This window comes from Elgaria multicarinata, chromosome 1 (genome assembly GCF_023053635.1).
Source record: "Elgaria multicarinata webbii isolate HBS135686 ecotype San Diego chromosome 1, rElgMul1.1.pri, whole genome shotgun sequence".
In the NCBI taxonomy this organism is placed as follows: Eukaryota; Metazoa; Chordata; class Lepidosauria; order Squamata; family Anguidae; genus Elgaria; species Elgaria multicarinata.
Genome location: NC_086171.1, coordinates 98,445,258 through 98,472,937, shown reverse-complemented (window position 1 = coordinate 98,472,937; position 27,680 = coordinate 98,445,258). Strand labels below are relative to the sequence as shown.

The following is a 27,680-nucleotide window of genomic DNA, read 5'->3' as shown; positions in this document are numbered from 1 at the left end:
GAACCGCCCAGAGAGCTTCGGCTATTGGGCGGTATAAAAATGTAATAAATAAATAAATACAAGGGGAAGGGAGGAAAACACTGGCATCTTTGTAATGGAAGAGGGACCACACCCCTAGGTGGGAACTCTGGCTGGAGATGGATCTCTCTGTATCCTCCCTCTCTCTCCCCCTCCCCAGATCTGTGTTGTCCTTGGCCTCTAACCCTTATCTGTTGGGAAGAGGGTTGAAGTACAGAGTTCTCAATCTGTAGAAGCTCTGGTTAAGGTACAGGAGCAACTCCTAGGCTTGGTAGAATAGAAGTGGTCCATGAAAAAGTGGTGGGTGGTTGATAGAACATACACTTCTATACCTCAGGTCACACATGATGTTTTATATGTATCAGCGTGCATGCACGAGTCCAAGGACTAACGATGAACTAATGATGCCACCAACAACTAATGATGTTGGTTGTTTTTATGCTCTTCATGGTTTTAATTTTTGTGAACCGCCCAGAGAGCTTTGGCTATTGGGCAGTATAAAAATGTAATAAATAAAAATAAAATAAAATTTGTACTTCCTAGTTCAGAAATATGAATCTTGGTGGATTTGTAATTCTTGCCTCAGTACGAAGCAAGCATTATGATACTGAAAATTTGTCTCAGTCAGATTAAAATAAAAAATGCTGATCAACTTCGCCTACATTCCTCCCATCCTCCACTTAACTTTGCTGCTGTTCCAGCAGCAACTGAAGGGGGAATGGAGATCTCTGACACCTGGTAGCTGGGAGGAAGCTGGGGGAGGGATTGGACTTCGATGACGTTATCAGGTTGGGCCTATATTGGGTTCAGAATTAGGTTTGGAAGGAATGAAGCTATTTCCCACACTTCCATAAATAGTTTGGTTATTTTCAAGCTCATCTGGGGGACTTCTCCCCATCATTACTGAGAACTGGCTCCTACAAGTCCACACCTCTGGACTTATGGATGGGATCCAGTCCTAGGAAGCCTGCTAATGGAAGCCATTGCTCCTGGTACATTAGGCAGCAAGGGAGAACTGCATGGCTGCCTTCCTGACTTTATGTTAATGACAAATATTTTGCAGTCCTGTCCCTTAATCCAAGGAATAAGGTGGTTGGAAATTTGTAATACTATAAAGTCTAATTTATAGCATTAGCCTATCTCCCCTCACAAATGGATCCAGGCCCTACTGCCAGTATCTGAATGGTACTTAGGCAATGCCAAATCTTGTAGGCCACTACTGAAGTCAGCCATGAAGGGTGACAATCCAAGAGAAGGATTCAGATTAATTCCTGCTTGCTAACACAGGCAAGAGTTTGAAATTCATCATGTAAAATCCATCAGCAGAAAATTTAGGCCTGACTCAGTGAACTAGAGTCCCTGATAGGATATGGACAGGTCTCCAGAGCAGATGGAATCCATATCACTGAGTGCATTAGCATCCCACCTGCTAGCTGGCCCCGAGATCTGTTGCGTGTCAAGCCAAAGGAATGAATAAGCAGGACATAACGTTCACCTGTCCCATGGCAGGTCAGAAGAGACAGGACTGCTGAGTTTGAGCAGTTGAGCGGTTGTTATCAAGTCTTGAGTGTCTATACAAACCAAAGCAAGGGAAGAGAATTGCAAAGCCCTCTTTGTTCACTGAGATGTATTATAGAAGTAATTAAAATAGCTATCAATGAATGAATCGTTTAAAATAGTGTCACACCTCATGAGTCTCTCTGTCGGACTTCTCCTTTTGAATGGCTTTGCCATGAATGGGAAGGTAACCAACTGTGGTCGGAGTAACCTGAAGGTTTTGCCCTTGTAGAGCCCCCAAATGCCAGTTCTCCCTAGCAACCATAATGGGAAATGTTATTGCTTCCCTCTGCTTAAAAGGGACTTAAAGGCATTTGTGACATCTTCAGCCATTATACCAATCCCCATCCTCATCTCAGGCCTATCTGTATGCTTACATTGCCTAGCAACCAACAGAGCTTTCAACAAGGAAAAGAGCAAAGACTACAGTGCTCAACGGGTCTGGAAGTAAAGGGTCAAAAATAAATATAGGCATTCCGAGATAAGCAGCATCAAGCACAACTATTCAATAAGCTTCCCCACAATTTGTTAGCATTCCATTAGTAATCAATAACTGAGCTTGAGGTAAGGATGCAACTATAACGGAAGCAGGTAGAAAGAAGGATACATGGTGCAGATAGTGGTTGTTCGCTCCGTTGACTGTTATGTGAGGGAACATTAATGGGATTGCATACAGAAAGAATTAAGGTAGGAATTAAGGCGATGCTTCAGTAAGGCATCTATTGTCAAAGTGCAGTAAATTAGGGTCTACTCACTGCATGGTTGATTGTTGAGGTTGCTACAGGGAATTTGGGCTTCTTGTTCATATTTATGAATATCTGAGGTTATAACTACACTACAAACCCATATTAGCTTTATACTAGTTTAACTGTCATGACTTCAACTCCAAAGAATCCTGCCAGTTGTAGTTTGGTGAAAGTGTTGAAAATTAGAGGTTCTTCGCTCACCTCAGAGAATTACATTTCCCAGGGTTATCTTAAGAAATTGTTAAACCAGCTGAAGACTGGATAGGTCCTGAATCAAGTCATTCCCTCCACCTCTCTCTTGGCAAATTCACTCATTTCATTTCCTGAACTCATGTTTATGTCAAACATTTATTGAAATGTTGGAGTTCTGAAAATTAATTTTTATATCCCAAAAATGTCAGTTCTTGGAAACAATTTCCAAGGGTCCAAAATATAGGAAGGGGTGGTAGTGCATAAAAAGTATTGACTTTGTACGTCCAGAAGCAGAGAAATTAAAATAAAATATCCATTGTGAAACTTCTCTTTCCTTTGAATGTGTGAGTTTGATTTTGGAATTCAGGGCAGCAGATTTCTCAAATGTCTCCAAATTAGGAATCTGTTTCCTTGGCAGGTCTGTTCTATTTCCAGCTCCGAGAACTATTTGCTCTGAGAGAGCATCTCCAACTGGAGCTTTGTCACCCTCTCCCCCGCCCCGGCTACTCCACTCAAATGAAATGAATTTGCACCCAGAACAAACATGATGCCTGAATTCCAAATGCAATCTGTGCTGAGAGGGCTCTCTTCGCAACTTGCTGTATAGATTAGATTTTCTTTTTCTTTTTTCCAGGGGGATATTTAAACAGGTAGGAGTTTTTCAAGTAAATGATTGCAAGTTATCGAAAATAATGTGCTACTTAGTTTCTGAGGAGAGAATCCTGGCAGGCTGCTCTAAGAAGCAGCACGGGAGCAGATGGGAGTGATTAGTCTGTGATTTTCGAAAGGGCTTTTTCCTGCCTCCACTGTGCTTAAAATGTGCTGGAAAAAAACAGACACCCCAGAGAAAGAAGAGATGCTACCACTGCAACTGTAGTGACGTGGAGGGCTTTCTGCAACGGCCTCCCAATCGGTCTCCTGCAGAAGGGCAGCCAGCATGAAAAATCAGTAGAGCTGGCGGGTGAGTGGGTGGGTGGACTGAAGATCATCAAGTCCTCTGGGCAGTTCCACTGATGGTGAACATGGTTGCATGTCCTAAAGGTGGTGGAAAGGACCTGAACACACTTGCTCTGCCATGAAAACAAAAGCCTCAGAATGCAGTCAATGTCTAGCCCCGTTCACAACTTCAAAAGTTCTTGGTCAAGACACAGAGGATGTCTATATGCTGGGAAAGCCCCGTGGCGGCTGTGGATCTGCGCTGTGTCAGACAAGGCAAATGAAGCTCTGCAGCCACTGTGGGGCTACCCAAGGATGCTCCGATTTGAAAAAGTCCCTTTTTCAAAGGCAGCAACATCAACATGGCGCTTCCGTAACGTAACATTGCTCCACAGCCAATCTGGGGTCAACCCAGGGGAGGTGCCTGGTGGAACGCAACTAGTGATTGGTTGCCTTCTGCTAGGAAGAGGGCGGCAGAAAGAGAGGCGGCCATGACAGCCCTCGAACGAGTGGCGGCAGAGTAAAGAGCCCACCTGCCTCCCTCTCCGCCTTCTTTCTCTTTTCCAGAGGATGGAGGAGCTGGAGGCAATGGCGGCAGCCTTTGTGTAATAGCCCTCAGCACCTTCATAAATCGCCCCTTCTTCCTCTCTCCGGGGTCAGGCGGGTGGTAAGGCTGGGGGCACTGCTCTACAGCGGCTCTCAAGTCCCTTCTCTCCCTGACACCTTTGGGGGAAGTGCAGGAAGAGGGCAGGGATGGCTGCCGCCCTGAAACTTCGTGCGCTCTGCTCAAGTAGGGATTACCCAACAATGCCCTGGGAAAGGGAAAGCACGGGGTTTGAGAGGGAGGCGGCACCAACCCGGTGCTGTGAAGACAGCCCCTCAGTCTGAGGAAGAGCTTGCATACACCAGCATGGCTTTGTTTAGACTGTCTGTGGAACAGCTATGCTGGGGACAGCCAGGTCAATTCCCCTCCCAACCTCACACATGTAACCTACACAGTTTTGAAGGTGTGAAGAGGTTCATATCCTTGTTTTTGTTGTTGTTTATTCGTTCAGTCGCTTCCGACTCTTCGTGACTTCATGGACCAGCCCACGCCAGAGCTTTCTGTCGGCTGTTGCCACCCCCAGCTCCCCCAAGGTCAAGTCTGTCACCTCCAGAATATCATCCATCCATCTTGCCCTTGGTCGGCCCCTCTTCCTTTTGCCTTCCACTTTCCCTAGCATCAGCCTCTTCTCCAGGGTATCCTGTCTTCTCATTATGTGGCCAAAGTACTTCAGTTTTGCCTTTAATACCATTCCCTCAAGTGAGCAGTCTGGCTTTATTTCCTGGAGTATGGACTGGTTTGATCTTCTTGCGGTCCAAGGCGCTCTCTGAATTTCCCTCCAACACCACAGTTCAAAAGCATCTCTCTTCCTTCGCTCGGCCTTCCTTATGGTCCAGCTCTTGCAGCCATAGGTTACTACGGGGAATACCATTGCTTTAACTATGCGGACCTTTGTTGTCAGTGTGGTGTCTCTGCTCTTAACTATTTTTTCAAGATTTGTCATTGCTCTCCTCCCAAGAAGTAAACGTCTTCTGATTTCCTGGCTGCAGTCAGCGTCTGCAGTAATCTTTGCGCCCAGAAATACAAAGTCTGTCACTGCCTCCACGTTTTCTCCCTCTATTTGCCAGAAACCTCAGGCCTCTGGAGGGACACGGTGCTTACTGCAGCGTTGCTCTGTGCATTTAAATAGCTTGGCACTATCTCTGGGTTACATTCGGGGGTGGGGGGTTGCCTAATTGTAGGGGAGACCGGAAATACATTTAATTATAGAATCATAGAGCTGGAAGGGAACATGGAGATCGTCCAGTCCAACCCCTCCTGTTCAGTGCAGAATCTACAATGCAGGAAACAACTATAACATGCCTGACAGATGGCTGTCAAGCCTCTGCTTAAATTCCTCCAACCAGAGAGAAAGCCCACCACCCCCTAAGGCAGTCTGCGTCACTGCCAAACACTTCTTACTGTTAGGGCTTTCTCTTGACGTTTAGCCAAAATCAAATTCCTTGCAATTACCATCCAGTCCACCTTCTATTTGCCATGCAGTGTGGCTAGGAAGGATTTCTGCGAGGAGGAGGAGGAGGAGGAGGATAAAAAACAGACACCCAGTCACTTATTAGTATAGATTTCATTTTAAGATATTCCACTTTTAAAATGCCCCGTTCCCCAGCATTTTAGGAAGAACAACAACATCAGATAGGAAAGAAAAACTGCTCAGAGGCAAATCCTACAACCAGGTTGATGGCAAACCTCCCTCTCCATCTCCCAACTCTCAGTATAATTAAACAAGCAACTAAACCTTGGAAACTTAATTACCCTACAATATTACTTTGTTGCTGATCTCTGACCCAGCTGCCAAACTCCTGGGAATGGGGAGGTCGAAACTGTCAGGATCCTATTATCTTGTCAACTTCTTTTCCCCTTGAAGAAACTAAAACAAATATTTAAGGGCCTTCTTATGTGGTTGCAGTGGAGGTCCTCCTTTAGGTGTCCCTGACCTGACCCCAGACATCCATGCTTGAAGCCTTAGGGCTGTATTGACACTGCTGACCTTTCAGCAAGTTTACTCAAGGTAGGGGAGGATGAAATCCAACCAGACTAATTCCAAATGCAAACAAAACTCTTGCTCAGCATGGCACACACACCAGGTTGTAATCAGCTTATCTAATGAAGCAGTTCCCTTTTCCTAACCATGGGGGGATTAACTGGCTAGAGCAGGAGCAATGAAGTGTCATTAATCCTCTGACTATATATAAGGCAAGGCCACCCTGTGCTACAGAGCCAATTGGCTTGTGGGCCTCACCCCGCTGCCCCTTGGCTAATGTACCAGTCTTCTACACACATTCTGAGGAGGATGGTGGGGTGGGGGAGAACAGCCTCACAGGAACTGGTAGCTTCCCCTGAATCTTCCCTTCCCCCACCACAGAGCACCAGAGTCTGACTGTAGAGTGTATTTTAGCTGAACCGTTACTTGCCGGCTTGGTTCACCACACCTGAATAAGCATTAAATGCTTGTGACTGTAACTGTACCTCAAGGAGGTGGAAGTGGGAACAGGAGTAAACCAAATCCATGATACTTTTCTTTCACAAGACAAACAGCTTTAAGCAAGGTGCATGAATATGTGCAAATATCGTACCCCTAAAATCTCAAATTCTGCAATCAAAAAACCACATTCTGCAATTCTACAGCAAGTTATGTCAAAATGAACAGTTGCATAAACATATTTAATTAGCATGATTTATTGTGCTATATCCATTACTATTTATCCATATTACATTAAGCCTCCCTCCTTTTGGGAGAGGGGTGTTTTTAAGTACTTCTCTTATCCTTTGGGAAATGGGCGTGTTAATTATTTTTAAAAAACTACCTAGAATAAAGAAGAGGCTTGCAATTTTGGGGTTTTTGCCTATCCAAAGATTCACTGAAGGGAGGCAAAAATATTTTCCTAACAAATTTAATACAGTATTTTAAATAAAGATCTATATTGGACACAAGAGCCTTTGGAGATCTCCCACTGGCTATGCAACACTGTGATTTGTGCTTTTTAAAATACTAAACAACAAACAGAAGCAGAGTGACTAGAACAGGGCCTATTTTTCACTGAGATGGTAAACCTGTCTGGGCTGCATCACTTCAGACCATAGGTAGGGAATCACACAATAGAATGTTCCTCCATATATATCCTGCATATAGAAAACTAGCTTATGAGGTTCCTCTAGCCTAACTTTCTCCCTGACGTCTTAAAGTTCTATGTACAGGGATTTTAAAAGCAATTCTTTTAGTATGAAGGAGCAGTTCCGTTGTCATGGACAGATCACTACCTGGTGGGGTTTAGACTTGCTGGCACTCAGAACCTCTGCAGGGGTGGAGGACCGATTAAGATGGTCCGCCCCAGGAGGCTGATGGATCCAAATGGTTTCCTGATGGCTCTTGGGGATTTTCCGGTTGCCTCGGCAGGTGATTCTGTCGATGCCCTGGCTGATCTCTGGAATACAGAGATGGCCAGGGCAGTGGACACGATTGCTCCTGAGCGCCCTCTCTCACGCTGTGGAGCCACACCAGCCCCCTGGTTTTCCAGTGAGCTGGCAGCAATGAAACGAGTGAGACGGAGGCTAGCGCGACGTTGGCGGAAAACTCGGAGCGAATCTGATCGAACACAGCCTAGAGCCTATTTGAAGGCCTACTCTGTGGCAATTCGGGCAGCGAAAAACCTTTTTTTCTCTGCCACTATTGCGTCTGCAAAGAGCCGTCCAGCAGAGCTGTTTCGGGTGGTCCGGGGCCTTCTACACTCTGGCCCCCCAAAAGTGATTTCAGACCTTTCAACAGCCTGTTGTGACCAATTTGCCCAGCACTTTGCAGACAAAATCGCTCAGATCCGCTCTGACTTGGATGCTATTGTCGATGCAGATCCAGTGGATGTAGCTTTGGCACCTGCTTGTCCAGCATTATTGGATACCTTTCAATTTGCACAGTCCGATGATGTGGACAGGGTCCTTGGATTGGTGAGAGCCACCACGTGTATACTAGATCCTTGCCCTTCCTGGCTTATAAAAGCTGCCAGAGGGGGACTGGCTGAGTGGGTAAGCGGAGTGGTCAATGCCTCCCTTCGCCAAGGAAGGGTCCCAGCCTGTTTGAAGGAGGCAGTGGTAAGACCCACACTGAAAAAGCCCTCCTTGGCCCCCACTGTATTGGATAACTACCGGCCAGTCTCCAACATCCCATTTTTGGGCAAGGTATTGGAGCGTGTGGTGGCCTCCCAACTCCAGGGATTCCTGGATGAGACGGATTATCTAGATCCATTTCAATTTGGCTTCAGGCCTGGTTATGGGACAGAAACAGCTTGGGTCGCCTTGGTGGATGATCTTCGCCGGGAACTGGACAGGAGGAGTGTGTCCCTGCTGGTTCTGCTGGACCTCTCAGCGGCGTTCGATACCATCGACCATGGTATCCTTCTGGGCCGCCTTGCTGGGATGGGTCTTGGAGGCACTGTTTTACAGTGGCTCCATTCCTTCCTGGATGGACGGACCCAGAAGGTGGTACTGGGGGACTCCTGTTTGACTCCTTGGCCATTGGCCTGTGGAGTCCCTCGGGGCTCTGTTTTGTCTCCCATGCTATTTAACATATACATGAAACCGTTGGGAGAGGTTATCCGGAGTTGTGGGGTGCGGTGCCACCAGTACGCTGATGACATCCAACTCTACTACTCCTTTCCACCCAATTCCAAGGAAGCAGTTTCTGTGCTAAACCGCTGTTTGTTGGCAGTAATGGATTGGATGAGGGCAAACAAACTGAAGCTTAATCCAGATAAGACAGAGGTGCTCCTGGTCAGTCGAAAGGCAGATCAGGGAATAGGGATTCAGCTTGTGTTGGATGGGGTTACACTCCCCCTGAAGACGCAGGTCCGCAGCTTGGGTGTGCTTCTGGATTCAGCCCTGAGCCTGGATGCCCAGGTTTCGGCGGTGGCCAGGAGTGCATTTGCACAGTTAAAGCTACTGCACCAGCAGCGCCTGTTCCTAGAGATGTCAGACCTGGCCTTGGTGACACATGCCTTAGTTACATCCCGATTGGATTACTGTAACGTGCTCTACGTGGGGCTGCCTTTAAAGAGTCTTTAGAAACAGCTGGTTCAAAGAGCTGCAGCCAGATTGTTGACCGGGGCTGGTTACAGGGAGCAGACAACTCCCCTGCTAAAACAGCTCCACTGGCTTCCAGTCTGTTTCCGGGCACAATTCAAAGTGCTGGTTATGACCTATAAAGCTCTATATGGTTCGGGTCCAGGTTATTTGAAAGAACGTATTCTCCCTTATGAGCCTGCCCGTGCTTTGAGATCTTCTGCAGAAGCCCTTCTTTCAGTCCCACCTTCTTCACAGGCACGCTTGGTGGGAACATGGGAGAGGGCCTTCTCGGTGGCTGCTCCGGTGCTCTGGAAGTCTCTTCCTGGGGAAGCTAGGCTGGCTCCCTCCTTGATGGGCTTTCGGAAGCAGGCTAAAACTTTTTTGTTCAAGCAGGCCTTTGGAGAATAATCCAGCCCTCCATCTATGTTAATGTCTTATAATTTTGTTGTGTATTTTTTAATTGTTTATGGTTTTGTTTCCCTCCCCCCCATGTATATTTTAAACTTTGTAAGGCCGCCTTGAGGCCCAGCATTGGGCAATAGGCGGGATACAAATAAATATAATAATAATAATAATAATAATAATAATAATAATAATAATAATAATTTAAACATGCTCCTTCATACCCCCACCCCACCCCCACCCCATCTGTAGTCTGAAGTAGTACAGTGTAGACCCACGTTTACCTAGGGTGACCATATGAAAAGGACAGGGCTCCTGTATCTTTAATAGTTGCATAGAAAAGGGAATTCCAGCAGGTGCCATTTGTATATCTGGGGAACCTGGTGAAATTCCCTCTTCATCACAGCAGTTGAAGCTGCAGGAGCTATACTAGAGTGACCATATACAAAAGAGGGCAGGGCATCTGCAGAGGCCACCAGTGAGGGAGGAAGCAGCAGCCAAGCACCTCTCCATCGTGCCTGGGTCCAGCTCCAGCTGAGAGCCCCCTCCCTCCTGCTACCAACTGTCTCTGCAGAGGCCACCAGTGAGGGAGGAAGCAGCAGCCAGGCACCTCTCCACCGTGCCTGGGTCCAGCTCCAGCTGAGAGCCCCCTCCCTCCTGCTACCAACTTTTACTGCAGAGGCCACCAGTGAGGGAGGAAGCAGCAGCCAAGCACCTCTCCATCGTGCCTGGGTCCAGCTCCAGCTGAGAGCCCCCTCCCTCCTGCTACCAACTGTCTCTGCAGAGGCCACCAGTGAGGGAGGAAGCAGCAGCCAGGCACCTCTCCACCGTGCCTGGGTCCAGCTCCAGCTGAGAGCCCCCTCCCTCCTGCTGTCAACTGTAACTGCTGAACTTTGCAACTAAGATTGTAGTGCCTGAATTTGCTTTCCTTTCCCCCTCCTCCTCCTCCCTCCCAATCCCCTTTCCTTTTGTGTCATGTCTTTTAGATTGTAAGCCTGTGGGCAGGGACTGTCAAGAAATACTTTTGTAAGCTGCCATGAGAGCCTTTTTTGGCTGAATGGCGGCATAAAAATACTTAAATAAAATAAATAAATAAAATAAAATAAATAAGAGCAAAAGATATAGGTGGAGGCAGTGATAAAGGAACAGGGGGCCGACAGGGCATAGAAAGGTAGGAAAAGAGCTGCCCCTCTCGACACCTGTCGCTTTTTACAGACTGCAGGATCCTGTGCCAAGGCCAGACTGTCCAGCCAGCACAGGATGAAAAAGGCTATTCATTCAGCCTGACCAAACGTAAAGGTCAAATGCTAGCTTGGCAATTTCATTAGCTTTACTTCTGAAGATTTGAGATGCGAAAAGATGGTCATCACTGTGCAGATACAAACATTCACCAGCCATCTGAGACGAGGTGGTGGCACCCAAGGAGGGGGACTTCTCTGTTGCAGCGGCCTGTTTGTGGAATTCTCTCCCCATCCAGGGAGGCTCACCTAGTGCCTACTCTAATGGGGGGTTTTTTTTAGAGCCAGGTAGACCTTTTTATTTCGCCAGGCATTTAGATCTGCAGGAATTTTTATTATGGATTTTTCCTATTACTTTCCTCTTTCCATGTAATTTTTTTTTTTTACTCTATCTTCAATTTTTATAAACTGCCTTGATAATTGTACATTGAAGGGTGGTATAAAAATCTGATAGATAGGTAGATACGGTACATTCAGACATGCAGTGCACACATGTAAATGTCAGTATGCAAAAGTCATGTAAACTTCACTTCAGTCTATAACAGTCTTCCCTAATGTGGTACCCACTAGATGTTTTGGACAACAACTCCTATCAGCTCCTGCCAGTATGGCCAATGGTCAGGAAGGCTGGAAGTGGTCATCCAAAACATCTGGAGAACTCCAGATTAGGGAAGGCTGGTCTTTAATACCGGAATGTAGGAAAGCAAATACTCTGGTTGCAGAAAGACTTGGGATGTAGACCTCTGAATAACCCATCATCATCATCATCTCTTATCCAACATTAAGGGGATATTAATGTTGGATAACATTAGTACAACAATACAATATAAATAAAATACATAAAATTAATTAAAAGAGCATATAAAACCAATACAATATTAAAATAACAACCAGGACATCTTAAAATTCTTAGGTTTAAAATTTATCTGGGTAGGCCTGCCAGAAGATCTGTGGCAGAGGTGATAAATACCTCTGCGTTGTCAAGGTCAGATCATTTTCTGGTCTGGGTTAGTATCATGGCTACCATCCGCCCCTGCAGGGGTGGCGGACCTATTAAGGTGGTCCACCCTCAAAGGCTGACGGATCCTTTTGGATTACAGATAGCCTTAGAGGATTCTATGGCTGGTATTGTTGACGATCCTTTTGAAGCCCTGGTCAATAGATGGAATCAATTGGACGCCTTCAAACGTCCTCTCCAATCCATTTCCAATTGGGCACCTTGGTATACAGAAGATCTCAGGGAGTTGAAGCGGAAAGGACAACAACTGGAGCGCTGATGGCAGAAAACTTGACTTATATCCGACAAGACTTGACATAGAGAACATCTTCATTCCTATGGGGAGCCTGGTGCCCGGTTCCCGTCTCCTCACATTTACTTGTGAGGAAGCGGGACTAAGCAGAGACGAGCGCCCACACATCTCCCGCTGTCTCAGGATGATCCTGAGACCACAAGAAGACTGGGGTTTTCCCAGGGATTATTTAACCTGTGCGCATCCCCACTTGCCCCCAGGAGTCGCTGTCCATCATTTGGACACACAGGGACTCAGCCATGACCAGCCTGGATTTTCGGGCTGGTGTAGGAACAGCCTTAGAGTAGTAGTCTTCATTGCATTCAGGTCTGAGCAAAAGCGCTTCCTGCTGGACTGTGCCCTTCATCACCACCACAACTATTCGTTAAGGAAGCACATCCAAACTGGGATACCTTGTTATGGGAAATAGGATTAGAGCGATTGATTTTTGCACTGATAGAAGCTGCAAAATGCTGAATTAGACCTTCAGAGGCTGCAAACAAATTTCTAACAAAGTTTATTAAACTTTGTTATTAAAAAAAATTCAGAGAGACCATGCTTCATGTTGTGAACAGGTCACTGAGGGACATGGTGAAAGCTAAGAAAATATTATTATTATTATTTATTTATATAGCACCATCAATGTACATGGTGCTGTACAGAGTAAAACAGTAAATAGCAAGGCCCTGCCGCATAGGCTTGCATTCTAATTCTAATTTTGAATACCATTTCAAAAACATGATTATACATAGTGATAATCTGTTCACTGTTGGTTATTAGCCATCATGGTCCAAAGATGCAACATCAGCCTCAGCTGTGTCTACAAAGATCTAAACGCTGGAGGCAAATGGCAGGGCAAAGAAAACAACTATTCTGTTTTCTGTGCTTGTATTATTAGCAGACTAGGAATCCACAGACTGGGTGTGGCATACTCATGCTGCCTCTGAGGTGCCAGTGACCTGGTTTAAATATAGGGCTGGCTGTATGGAATACCACACAAGTAAGGCTTAAAAAGAATGCATACCTGACATAACTGGGCCTCTCTGAGAACTTGTGGCTTTTACAGAGTCAGGGACATCCAAGTTCAGAGACACACCTGACTTCCACATCTCTACAGACGTGAATAAATAATTCTGCTATTGTTGGCCTGGTTATTTAAATAGAGATGAAACAGGAAAGTAATGAAATCCTAATTGTTTGGGGTTCTTTTCGTCACTTCATTTCAGCTCACAAATATCTCTGGATTGTGTTTATAAAAGGGAAAGGGGACTGGAACAAGTTTAAGAGTTATCTCAGGGTAACTGACTAAACAAACACAGCTTATAACATCTGGTGTGGGCCAGGCTATGTGACAGTACATGGTGGGATGGTAGTTCTTATATACTTTACCTCTTATTTTTATGATGACAACCTTATGTTAAGCAAAGCCTACAACATCAGCAGGCAGGAACCTAAAAAGGGAGGAGAAAACTCCTGCTGTGTACCAGATCAAAATCATCCCATGCAAACCATCTGGTCCTTGTAAATGTAAAATAAGATTAAAAGTACACCAGAGTTTTGTCCTTCCTCCAGGTGAAAGTATGTTTGCTTCTCAAAGGCAAAAAAGGAAATGCAGTGCATGCAATTTGCCTTTTTGTGCACTGTATGGTATTTTCAAGACCTACAGTCTACCCTACCAAAGGTAGCTTCCTTCTCCTTTCATTTAATACTGCAATAATAGCATTGTCATATTATCTAGAACTCTTTCTTCAGTTCAGCACTGATTATAAATCATAATTCACATTTAATTATTATTATACATATTACTATGTATAAATATGATATGTTAATTACATTTACGTCCCACCTTTCCTTCCGGGAGTTCAAGCAGGTATAAATTGGGTTCCTAGGTGATCTCCCACCCAAAAAGACAGAACCACGCAACTTCAGCAAGGCTGCTGCAGCTAGTGCCTTTAGACCATGCCTGGGAACACAGGACCTGCATGTAGCATTTCTGATTCTTCATTTGTTTTTCTAAAAACTGTTTGGCCAGTGAGGTAGGTCATTATCCTCCCCATTTCACAAATGTGGGAAAAGATGCAGAGAACAACTCACTCAAGCTCACTTCCCAACAACTCCAAGGCTGAACCAGCCAATTAAACTTACGCCTCCGAGGCCCACATAATGTCCAGCAGCCTATCCACATGTGGAGCGATAGGGTGCAAGGCATAAGGGGGTGGCTGGGACTTGTAAGTGATTGAGGATGAATGGTGGAGACTTTGACAACCACAAACCGACATTTTAAATGTTTTCACTGTCATATCTTTCCATCAAATTGTAGGTTTATGACTCTGTCAAAACTTCTCTGTTAGCTACCTTGTACAACTCAAATTCCCTTGGATTCTTTTTTTGGAGACAAATCCAAGAGAGCCAACATTTATACCACAATCAAACTTTAAGGACGAACAAAGTATTTTCCCCTAAATATACAAGGACAATCTGGATATACATACGAAGATAATCACAGAGAAAAAAATAATTCCCCAACTAAAAAAAACCCAACCAAGTGTCAAAAACCAACCAAAACACCAACCTTAGATAATTTTACCCAAATCTTGTTTTCAAATGACATAAACAACTCAACCACCCAAACATGTTGTCCCACACCCAGAGAGCCCTGGAACAGTTCAGCCCCACTCTCCACCCTTCTTCCATGACAAACTGCACTGTGGAGTCACTACAAAAGCTGAGTAGGCAGGGCCAGCTGTGGCTGGAGGTCAGTGTTAGACTGTCTGTATGCATTGAGCCCCACTTGTTGACACATAACCTCCTTAGAACATGTGAACAACCATTCTTCCATGTCTACAACCAAGAGACAGAGAGAGGTGTGTTGATTATGTTGGTATACCAACATAATTAACACCTCTCATTAGATAGGTATTACTGTCATTGTATAAGTGGGAATAATTACGAACAAGGTGCATGCATGATCAAATAATATAACACCAGTAGTGCTCAATTATGTTGGTATTATTTAGTTGTGTGAATGAGGGCCTTATAGTTAGGAAGAATTTCCTGACATCTAGCTTGTATCAGCTCTGCTGCAGTGTGAATTTCTTGCTAAAAGCCCTTCCCTTAGTATCCCTAGTAAACCATTCTCTGTGTCTGGAAGTTGCCTGTCGGTGTGTTAATAGGTAAGTGAGTTTCCATATGTGCAAGCTTAACATATCCAGTCTATCCCAAACCACCAAAACAAAGCTTCCCCAATTTTGTATCTCCCCTTCTCTTTTACCTTCCCTGCAATCTGGTTCCACACATGGATCAATGCTCTGAAATCACTCCCGTTGTCTGTCCCAGCACAATTCCCTGTCACTATGCTAGCCCTTGGGAGAAAATTCCAGATTTTCAGGCAATTTTTAGAAAAACAAAACCCTTATCAAATTGTGGAATAAGTAAACAAGCACACCAGTATGCATAAGAAACTCCACTTGCTCTGGCTGTAGGATACTTTTTATTTATGTATTTTAGACAAATATCCCATCCTGCCTCAAGAGCTCATTACAAAATTCTGCAACAAAATAACAGAGAGGGAAAGAAACATATTTTAACCTAGGAAATGAGGGAAGATCTTGAAAGACCTAAGGGGATATGTATTTGCCTTGTCTGTACCTCAGATCGTACACATTTTACACTGAACACTAAAACAAACAAAATAAAGAAGAAGAGTTAGCTTTTTACATTGGTTGTTTTCTTTAGAAAAATCTGTGTGCAAAATTATTACTGCATATATAAAGGAGTCCTGTCCCGGCGAGGACAGAGTTAAGTGAGAAAAGATCTTGGCAAGAGGGGAGGGGTGTGTGAGGAGTCCCTACCCATCAAGCTTTATTGTGTTATTCCAACTAAGCAGAGACAAAAAGACAAATCTAAGCTCCCCACTTTCATTTATAATTGAACCCAGTCCAGAAGGATGGAGCAAGCACCATCTGTAAGGCAGAGCGCGCGAGCAGCCGGCGGAATGAAATATTCAAATTACTGTAGGCTACCTCGCATTTTAATGACAGGGTTACAAAAAACTGACTTGTAAGTGAGGATTGCACTGGAAGAAAAGAAAGTTGGGTTTTCTGGTGCATGAATTAACTGAACAAAAAGGCGCTTTCAACTAAAAGGGCACGGATGTGTGGGTTTACAACATATCCAGGATAGTTTACAAGACAAAAGAATTGTTCCACTTAGCTCTCTTAATTGATCAACAGTCCTGGGAGAAGTTTTAACCAAAAGAAGCAAATCTGTACATTTAAGGCAAAATCCTATGCATATTAAGACAGAAATAACTCCTACATTTCCCAGCATTCCCTACCCAGATATGCTGGCTGTGGAATGATGGGAGTTGTAGGAGTTATTTCTGACTAAATACGCGTAGGGTTGTGGCTTTAATACTGTTGTCACTTAAGTCAGTGGTTCCCAAACTTTTTCAGGTCACCGCCCCCTTGTTTCCACAAACTCATGCCCAGCGCCCCCCTACCCTACACTATAAAAATCATTATTCAGAATAGTGGTTTTCAACGACCCACCAAGGAAGATAATAACAATAAAATTCAAAACAGTAACAATTAATTGAATACTTTATTCAAAATCCAATTGTGTGCCCTGCCATGCTGGCTGCAAACAGAGGCGTTCGCTCTCTTTTCCCTCCCTCGGCAAGCCTGGGGCAGGTGCTTCCGATTTAGAGGGGATTCTAGGAGTTGAAGGACTTTTTTCTATCTAAACATGCATAAAATTGTGCCTTTAACTTATCATGTCACACTAGCATGAATACAGGAATCAAATAGGATTTTCTTCTTCAGTGGAACACACTTACTTAGGAGTAAGCACCATTTTGTAATAGGAAAGGATAATGTATTTTAATTAAAATTTTAAAATAATTATCTGCCACCTGGTACAGAGTTTTCCTATGGAAAATCTGGCTGGGACTGAAGTAGAGGGGCACTAATTTTACTGTACTTATTGTCTTTAAATATGCTTAAATATCCCACAGTTACCTTGCTATTCTATTTCTACTATTCATTTTCTCCTGTCTTTTCTTCACCCTCTCTTCATTTTCAGGCTGAATCCTATGCACATTTACCTCAGAGTAAGTTCTGTTGATCTCAGTGGGGCTTACTTCTGAGTAGACATACTTAGGATTGTGTTGCAGCTCTGTTTTTATGGTGACACAAGATATACACATACCATGTTTACCAAAAGAACGCTTGAAACAAGGGGGTTGGACACCCTGAAATAAGCAAGGGCAGATAGGAATGGTTTCAGCAAGCATTCTGGAAAAAGGTGCTGCTGAATCTTCTTTAGCCAGGAAGGACCTGGGGAATTGCAATTCTCTCTCCCTCCCCCTTTTCCTTTCTCTCCCAATCCTGTTGTAGTCCAGATTTTTTGGGGGGTGGGAGCACACACACAGACACACAGCATCTCTCTCTCTCTCCAATCCCCCCTCCCCCCAAGCCTCACAATAGCTGCCGGGCTGATTAGGACAGCAGGGCAGCAGCTCAGAGGGGAGATGGCCCCAATCTGCAACTCCTGACAGGGGAAGGGAGCCTGGTGATACCTTACAGCAGCACAAGCAGTCCTGCTCCCCACCCAGCCTGCCGGCTGACTGCTGTTCTTGGCAGCTGCTCTGCCGCCCGCTGTCCTCCACATGCTCCTTCCTCTCCGCCACATGGCTGCTGCTCCCACATTGTGCAGCAACTATCGCGAGAGGTCTGCCGGGGCAGCTTGTAGGAGGGAGCAGCTCTGGCCGAGGGAGCGAGCGAACGAGCAGGCGGCGGTGGCTCCAGCAGGAAAGAAGCCCTGGGCCCTCCTAGGCAGGAGAAGAATGGGCAGAGCAGCTGAATTTGCTGCTGTTTCCTGCTCTGCTGCCTCCTGTGGGCGCTTCCCCCACCCCCTACTTCTGGTTGGGCTGCTGTGGCCTTGAGATAGGAGGAGAGAGCAGCTGCGTGAGTGAGAAAGTCCTTTCTGAGCAGGAGCGGTGTGGGGAGAGCAGCTGAATTTGCCGCTCTTTCCTGCTTGGTCCCTGGGTTTTAGGACCTTCTGGGGAGACCACCTCGAGCGCCCCCCTGCCGCCCCTTTGCCTGCCAGCGCCCCCCTGCCGTCCCTTTGCCTCTTAACGCCCCTCTATGCAATCCCACCGCCCCCAAGGGGGCAATACCGCCCACTTTGGGAACCACTGACTTAAGTGCTTTGTCTCACTTGAATATGTGAAAGAAGAGGTGACTTTTTGCACTGTACTCAACCTTGGTCTATCATATCAAGATAGGCGAGAAAGCTGCTGAAATTACTGAGATTATATATATGTAGTTAGCTCCAACAGGAGCAATAGGGAAGATAGATTAATTTTTAGAGGATTCTAGTCTAGAGGGTTGAACCTCTAGCTATCCAGATTTTTGGACTGATTGTGGTTACTCTGTGATGGAGGCACTTTGCCCATGCTCAAAGGCAATTTCTCTTAAGTAATATTACCTTGTCTTTAAAGTAATATTACTGCATTCTTAAACACAATTGCTAGAGAATAAGGTCCATCGAACACAGGAGGACTCACTTCTGAGTAAACACAAATAGGATTGTGCTGAAATCTTTGATAATCCTTACCTTAAATGAAGCCCTGAAAGGATCCATCAAAGATGTCACACAAAAGAGAATAAACTTTAAAGAATAAAACCTTATGAAAGATAAACTGTGGAGAAAACAAGAAATGTGACTGATTGAACACATGTTCACAGACACTGTAGGAGCTGTATGTGAGACCCACATTCGAAATAAGAAGAAATCCATGGGATGTCACCCAATATTTTCTTGTGGTCCAAACCTGGAGGGAAATGTAGAATTCAGGAGGAGAGGGAGCAAAAATGGAAAATACATAAATTTCTGGATAAAATATTTAAGAACTTTTGGGAAAATGGTGTTGAGGAAGTTCCTCAACATACTATGTAAATAAAAATTAAAATGATGACACTTTGTCTTGAAATATATATCAATTTCCCCTTGTTATTCCAAGAACAAAGGAATAAATGTTTTCTGTACTGGACATTTTAGGCCAAATGTACCCATGGAAATGATTCAGTCACTCCTGTTCCATTTAAATGAGATTACTATGTGTGCCAGCCAATATGCTGTGCAGTGTTAGTACACAATGGCTCATCCCCCTGCTGTCTGTGTCAGCACATAGACTCATAGAATAGCAAAGTTGGAAAGGGCCTACAAGGCCATCGAGTCCAACCCCCTGCTCAATGCAGGAATCCACCCTAAAGCATCCCTGACAGATGGTTGTCCAGCTGCCTCTTGAAAGCCTCTAGTGTGGGAGAGACCACAACCTCCCTAGGTAACTGATTCCATTGTGGTACTGCTCTAACGGTCAGGAAGTTTTTCCTGATGTCCAGCTGGAATCTGGCTTCCTTTAACTTGAGCCCGTTATTCCATGTCCTGCACTCTGGGAGGATCGAGAAGAGATCCTGGCCCTCCTCTGTGTGACAACCTTTCAAGTATTTGAAGAGTGCTATCATGTCTCCCCTCAATCTTCTCTTCTCCAGGCTAAACAAGCCCAGTTTTTTCAGTCTCTCTTCATAGGGCTTTATTTCCAGACATGCTGGAAATATATTTAAACAAGACAACTACGTGCAAAACTTACATAGGTACAGGACTTCTTTGCCTTTGACCTGTGACAGGTTTAAACTGGACCAACTTCATTTGAGATGAGACCGCAGGACAATCCATGCCTACCAAATTCTCTCCATTCCTTCACTTACAAAACACTGACCATGGTGGCTTGTTTAAGCTGCAGTGTGTGCCAGGGGCCATTTGCTTAATTATCTACCCAGGTGTGGCATGTCATGTCATATAAACCTGGGCAGCACGGTTTTTTTGAGAGGGAAACAACCCTCAAATAACCCAACAACAGACACAACAAGGCTTAAACAAGCCACTGTTACTTGTTTACATTGCGGTGACCATGCGAACTGGGTCACTCTGTTTCTCTATAATGGAATTGCCAATGACACTCCAACCTAATTTTAGTCCTATTAGACCAAACATTCCCTTGGTATTAACCAATGAACTCTTGAATGAACAAAATGAAAACAGGATGCAACATACAGTAAGGAGAAATTCTAGCACTCCATTCAACACTGGTTAGGCCTCAAGTGGACTCCTATGGCTAGTTTCTTTCACTACAGAGGTTAGGAATAAAACAATTAAGGTTTTAGACTAGGTGGCAGGAAGGAATGGAGGGAGATTTTAACTTGCAAATGACTTGTGTTATAAATATGGCAGGTTCTTGTCCCTGACCTTAGGTACGAAAGACGAGCGTAGAAAAAGCACTGCAGAGGACACCACGTATCAGTATACTGAGGTGCGACTCGAACCGGGTCGGACCCTGATCGGAGCTTGCACACCACTTTTATTCACATAGGGTCAGCTGACAATGGAAAAAGGGGAGTGGAATGAAGGGGGTGGGATGCACAAAGAAAAAGGGGAGTGGAATACATTTACACAACCTGTGTGAGAGAAGTGGGATACAATTATAAAACCTGTGTGAGAGGAGTGGGCTAAACAGGATACCTTTACCTAATCCCATCTCCCTTCCCTGCCATTCCACATCTCTCTGGAATGTGTGAGTCAGCTACTTCCTCTAGCAGGGTCTACAGAAAACACAAAGGGCAGCTTAGAGTTCAATTAACCCCTTCATTTCTTACAATCCCCCCTTTGAGACTCACTTCCTCTTTAAAATGATGTGAAGTCTCACTTATCTGTTTTACTTTCACGAGGTATCACGGTGTATTTTCTTCTCGAGTCTTGATCTTGCTGGCTTAGGGCTATGTAGGTAACTCTTATTTGCTTTTGAGTGACTGACTCAGACACATTACGAATCAAAACAGTAAGGCAGGGAATACAGCATGGCAATAAAAGAAACAGTAATGACACCATAAGCACTATGGGAACCAGACTGCGAAGCCATCTAATATCAGGCAACCATGACCATAGCCAAGAAAAGATAGAATCACTTCCCTCATTCTTCTAAGGGCCTTCTTGAATCAGCGTTTCCATATGATGGATAGTGCAGTCAATACTTGGTGCATAATCAGAAATATACATACAACAATGGGACTTGATCAAAACACACACACCTCCTTTCGCGGCTAAAATAAAATCGAGGGCTTGGCGATTTTGTAAGGCCACATTCCTAATTTCACTTTGTTCCTTGGCCAACATTTTAACACTAGAAATTGTATCATTGAACAAACTCTCCGTCCAATTGGATAATAGGTGTAAGTCTCTATAGTTAAAGGCAACTCCCACTCTTGGAATTATTCTTCTAGCAACCTCCGTCCCTCAATTAAATCTTAAGGGAGAGTTAACTTCCCTTCGATTACGAAGCCTTCTTTTGACTGTGACCTATGATGAATAATTAAAGGGGATAGCATGCACTACCAATCTTTTACTCCCCCCCCCTTCCCGGTGGAACATGCAGACACATCTAACAATCAGATACATTTAGGGTTTTTGACAATTGCTTAATATCCTGAAAATATGCATTTTTCTCTTATAGATGTTTTTCTTTATACTCAAGAACATATGCCTGGGAAGGAGTGGCAAAGAACAACACAATAATTGCCCACATTCTCATGATTTCGCAATTGCAAACCCCAATAGATTTTCTTGTGTGCTACTGTTCATAGGTACAGATTTTAAGCTTAGCTTTCCCAAGGTGCTTTGACGTGTATGTCTTTTCCTTGCTGGCTTCTTGTGTGGGACCTCTGTCAGCTTCCGGTACTGTGGCAGAGGGACCTACGTTGGTGTCCTCAGGGATGTATGGCTTTAATCTACAACAATGTGTCTATTTAGCCGATCCTAGCAATTTTACACAGGCATGCGTCACCAGTCCAACCACATATGGCCCTTCCCAAGACTCCCCTAAAGTCACTTTATTCTACTTCTTCAGCCACACTCGGTCTCCTGGCTTGTATTGATGCAAGGGGGCGTCCAAGGGAAGTGTCTGGGTCGTCACTGCATATTCTCGAAGCTGTAAGAGACATAACTGAAGGCCAGTTAAATGTTCTCGTAATTGGCTGTCTCCTATCTCCCATGTAACTCCAAATGAATGTGGCCGGGGAATGGGGGGGGGGTGGAAATCCAAAAAGCATCTCAAAGGGAGACACCCCCACCCTCTTTCTGGGCATGATTCGAGCTTTTGTCAGGGCTATTGGTAACGCTTCTACCTAAGACATCTGAAGTCCTATTTGTAATTTTTGCAACGTGCTCTTCAGAGTCCTATTCATTCTCTCAACCTGGCCTGAGGCCTCCAGGGTGCATGCAGCTTCCACTCAATTTGCAAAGCTTGTGCAAAAGCCTGTGTTACTTTTGAAGTAAAATGAGACTTTAAGTCACTCTCTAAATATTCAGATACTCTATACCTGGGGACAATCTCTTGTAACAGTTTAACAACCACAATGCGAGCTGTACAGTTTCTACAAGGAAACGCTTCTACCCACCCCGTAAGCTGGCAAACAATAACTAAAAGATATTTATATCCCTTGGAGGGCGGGAGCTCAGCAAAATCAATTTGCACTCGTTGGAAAGGGTAATATGTAAGCGGCCGACCACTTGGTGGCACTTCTTTTGCAGAAGGTCCAGCCTTCTGACATACTTGACAACTCTGGGTGACCCGCTTCGCTGCCATGGTGATCCCTGGGCAAAACATTTGCCCTTTAACATATTCAGTCAGGGCTGTCATTCCTGGGTGCCCCAACTGGGCATGAATCATTACAGCAAGGGGTGTACTAAGGCCTCTGGGATATAAATTCTTCTATCTGGGAGCCCCTTCCATCTTTCTGGGAGGTCCGTCACGGTCAGCTCTTTTTCTAGCAGCCTCTTGCGCTGCCTCATCTGCTAGCTGGTTTCCTTTTCGAAGGTATGGATCAGTGCTCTTCTCGTGTGCCCGCACATGCACTATGGAGACTTTTTCTGGAAGCTTGACAGCCAAAAGCAGTTGTTCTAGCAAACTCTGGTGTTGTACAGGCTGTCCATTTGAAGACACAAACCCCCGAGTGGACCAAAGTCTAGCATGGGCGTGGCAAACCCCAAATGCATACAAACTGTCTGTATAAATGTTCACTTCTTGCCCCTCTCCAAGTTCAAGGGCTCTCATTAATGCCACTAACTCAGCTGCTTGAGCTGAATATTTACTGGGCAATTTCTCCAGGTACTTTTGAGCGGGTTTAATCATGATTACAGCACATCCGGTATATCTCTGTCCATCTTTAACAAAGCTGGATCCATCCACAAACATCTCAAGGTCTGGCTTCACAATTCACCTGGTCCCTTCTTCTGCCCCTCTCCTTCCTTCTAAAATGCTGCTATCATCTTCACAGTTCTCTTTTCTTTCGCCCTTTCTTCTTCTTCGTCTCTTCTCTCAAACACCCCCCTTGCTATCTCTAGTAAGGCCAGCAGGGGCAATCTCAGAGCTCCCGGAGTTTTTTTTTTTTGGAGCTTTTCTGAATATCTGGGCAGCCTGCCCGATAAATTGCATAGTCATTAAATGCAAATTCTCTGGTAGGCTCATATCAATGTCCATATTCTTCTTCGAACCCTGTCTTCAGACTTTCCAAAAAGGCAGCTGGAGTCTCATTCTTCTCCTGCCTGATATCAAGGGCCTTACTGAGATTCGGGGCTTTCCTGGCTGACTTTCGCATTCCTTCTAGTAGCAGAGAAAAATATCTCTGGTGCCTTTCTCTTCTTGCATCACTATTCACGTCCCAACCAGGGTCTTGTGTAGGAAGGGCAGCTATAATTTCATTTTTAGTGGCCCCAGGCTTCCCGGACAGAAACTGCACTCTTGCTCTTGCCAATATCGTGGACTTAATTTCCGGCAGGCAAGAATTAAGGAGCGTTTGGGAGTCATGCCATGTGGGGCAGTGGGTACCAGCGAGAGATTCACTCTCCTGACGCGGATGCCATGGGGGCCGTGGGCATAGTATATGGAGTAGGCACAAGATCATCATCTTCTCCTTGCTGAAACACTTCCTTTTTCACAGAATGTTTCAATGATTCTTCTTGAGGTTTTATTCTACGGATCACCATGACAGGGTTGCAAGCAAACACCCATTTGGGTGGTGGCTTAGAGGTGACCACAGTCTGCCAAGGAATCGATATAGGGAAATTGATCTAGTCTCCTTGCGTCTGTCACTATAACATGAACAGCGCTAACAAGTGCCGGGGAGAAAGAACCCTCTTTTGGCCAAGAAGGACAGAGAACAGGCCATTCTTTTTCACATAAGTGCTGCAACCTATCCCTCTTCATCTTAACACCATAATCACCACAAAAAGCCTTAAAATTCTTTAAACAACATCCTAGAGGCGTTTCCCCTCCTGAACGGGACTGTGCACCACCCATCGTGACGGGGTCCTAGGGTCTGCTCCCAAACACTCTTGCCAATCGCTTTGCTCCTCGCCGGCCCTGATCCGCCTTTCAGCTTGCAATCAGAGAACCGCGGCTAAGAGCTCCACACTCGCTCAGACCGTCAGACCCTGCTCGGAAGGTCTCCTTAGTGTCCTTCAATCAACTCCACACAAGCAGACCCTGCCCTCCCTCTATGTGTCTGGCGTTTCACAGATCACACTCACCGGGTCTCGGTGCACTCCTTCCGTTCCCTCGGCCGACCCTTTAGGCGCGTCTGCAGTGGCTCGAGCCTAGCCCGTTTCCGACCAGTGGGTTCTACGGAGCTCCAAAGCGCGGTCCCACGTTGGAGAGACAGCTGAACTCAGCCGGTCGCGACTTCTCTTCCACCGTGCCTTCGCAGCTTTGGACTACCGCAGCCCACTCAGGGACGGATCCGAGTCCACGGCACCAGAAATTGTTATAAATATGGCAGGTTCTTGTCCCTGACCTTAGGTACGAAAGACGAGCGTAGAAAAAGCACTGCAGAGGACACCACGTATCAGTATACTGAGGTGCGACTCGAACCGGGTCGGACCCTGATCGGAGCTTGCACACCACTTTTATTCACATAGGGTCAGCTGACAATGGAAAAAGGGGAGTGGAATGAAGGGGGTGGGATGCACAAAGAAAAAGGGGAGTGGAATACATTTACACAACCTGTGTGAGAGAAGTGGGATACAATTATAAAACCTGTGTGAGAGGAGTGGGCTAAACAGGATACCTTTACCTAATCCCATCTCCCTTCCCTGCCATTCCACATCTCTCTGGAATGTGTGAGTCAGCTACTTCCTCTAGCAGGGTCTACAGAAAACACAAAGGGCAGCTTAGAGTTCAATTAACCCCTTCATTTCTTACAACTTGCAAGTTAATTTGCAAGTAACTTGCAAATACTACCAGGGGAAGGGAATGTTCTTAGAGGAGGGGAAGGGAGGGGGAGACCTGCTGAATGCCTGGTATAATTCTCAAGCCTGCTTTTCATTACTGGTTGTCTGTTTCTTGGCTCTCGGAGGTTGCATTTATGGTGTCTGTTACAGAGGAAGAAAGCTGCTCTGAGCCACAAGCACAAGCATCAGGAAGTCACCTACCCTCAGTCTCTGGCAGACACCATTAGGCAATGACCCCTACTTCATATGCTCTCTAATATCCTCCACTCAGTGGAGTACAGGTCAATCCACAGCATCCGGCAGACCCGACGCCTGGATCTTTGGGGAGCGCCTGCAGCCTTCCATGTCGCTTTTTACCGAGTCGGGTTATAGTCACTCAGTGTGGGAGTTTCATTAGCCCTGAGCCATGACATTGTAGTGCAATGATATATTTAAGCAATAATGAACAGCAAGCCAGCAGTGCCTGTGTTTAAAGTAATACTGCAGAAGGGGGTAAACACAACCGAGAGGGATCCTCAGGAAATAGAGCGCCCGGCTTTCAACAGCACTGGTCTCACCCGCCTATGCTCCAGCCGCAGGCTCCAATTTAGATGGGTGAAATTAAGAGTGGATTGCCCCTAGGCAACCAACATAGCAGAAGCATGTGGCAGTTTAACAAGCATCCCGCTGCAGTGTTGGAGCGATTCAAATACCCCTGAACATCATGATGATTTTCATAGGTCTTACGTCAGCTTTGCATTTCATCAATACGCTTCAAATTATTGTCTCTCAGAACTGTGCAAATAAAAGAGATTATTGAAAATGAGCATTATTGCATAAAATCCATCTATTTGTAAAGTAAATGTTTACATACTGCTCCATATCTAAAATAGATTCTGGAGCAGTAAACATAGGAATAAACCAGTAAATAGATTTTAAAAACCCAGCAAATTAAAATTGATCAGTTTAAAAGGAAGTACTAATTAAAAAATGGTGGCTAAATACAATAGACACAAAACAAGTTTTTGCTGAATAAGATGCAGCCTAAGATTAGGCATTTTCTTGTGGTGCCCACAGCAGTTTCTCAAATTCCAAAAGTGTTGGGGACCACTGCCTTAGGCACTACATCACACCAGCTAAACTTCCTCAGCATTCTTATTTTATTTTGAATGGAACCTTGGTATCTGGTAAATGTCTGCCAAAGCATAATACATTTACTAAATCCTAAGGTTTCATACAAAATAAAACAAAATGCTGAGGGGAGTGACATTGACAAGTAAGGACCAGCTGGGTCAAACCTTGCGAAAGGGCCATGCAAAAAATCCATTTATACCGCTTTTCCAGTCTTGTAAACGCCTGGAGCACCTGGCCACCTCAAGACTAGCCTCGGAAGGCTGGAAGCCAGCACAGCTTCTTCTGGCCACCATAACCTGCCCCCTCCCCTGATGATTACTAGTATGGCAGAAGAGGACATTTGTTAAACCACTGGGAATCAGAAATGGTAGAGACCAACCAATGTGCCTAGACCTAAAAATGAAAATGACCTAAAAATGAAAATCTCCCTTGTGAACTGTGGGAATGCTGCTATTTTGGGTTGCATTAATAGAAGTATAGCTTCCAAATCACGTGAGGTACTGGTTCCTCTCTATTCGGCCCTGGTTAGGCCTCATCTAGAGTATTGCGTCCAGTTCTGGGCTCCACAATTCAAGAAGGATGCAGACAAGCTGGAGCGTGTTCAGAGGAGGGCAACCAGGTTGATCAGGGGTCTGGAAACAAAGCCCTATGAAGAGAGACTGAAAGAACTGGGCATGTTTAGCCTGGAGAAGAGAAGATTGAGGGGAGATGTGAGAGCACTCTTCAAATACTTAAAAGGTTGTCACACAGAGGAGGGCCAGGATCTCTTCTCGATCCAGAGTGCAGGACACAGAATAATGGGCTCAAGTTAAAGGAAGCCAGATTCCGGCTGGACATCAGAAAAAACTTCCTGACTGTTAGAGCAGTACGGCAATGGAATCAGTTACCTAAGGAGGTTGTGGGCTCTCCCACATTAGAGGCCTTCAAGAGGCAGCTGGACAAGCATCTGTCAGGGATGCTTTAGGGTGGATTCCTGCATTGAGCAGGGGGTTGGACTTGATAGCCTTGTAGGCCCCTTCCAACTCTGCTATTCTATGATCTGGTTGAGCTCTTAGCACAATCAATGACTCGAACTTTTATGCTGCTCTGGTATTACTTCTTGTGACAGTGAGTGTTCACTGCCAGTGACACCAACAGCAGGACAAGAGAGTAGCATGAATCCTCCCCTCCACCACAAGTACAGACAGCA

General features: G+C 45.2%; 1 protein-coding gene across 5 annotated transcripts in view; it reads right to left on the bottom strand.

Annotated features, from left to right (window-relative positions):
• PBX1 (PBX homeobox 1) overlaps nt 1–27,680 on the bottom strand; it is a 295,026-nt gene that overhangs the window by 82,175 nt on the left and 185,171 nt on the right. The gene's annotated exons all lie outside the window — the stretch shown is intronic.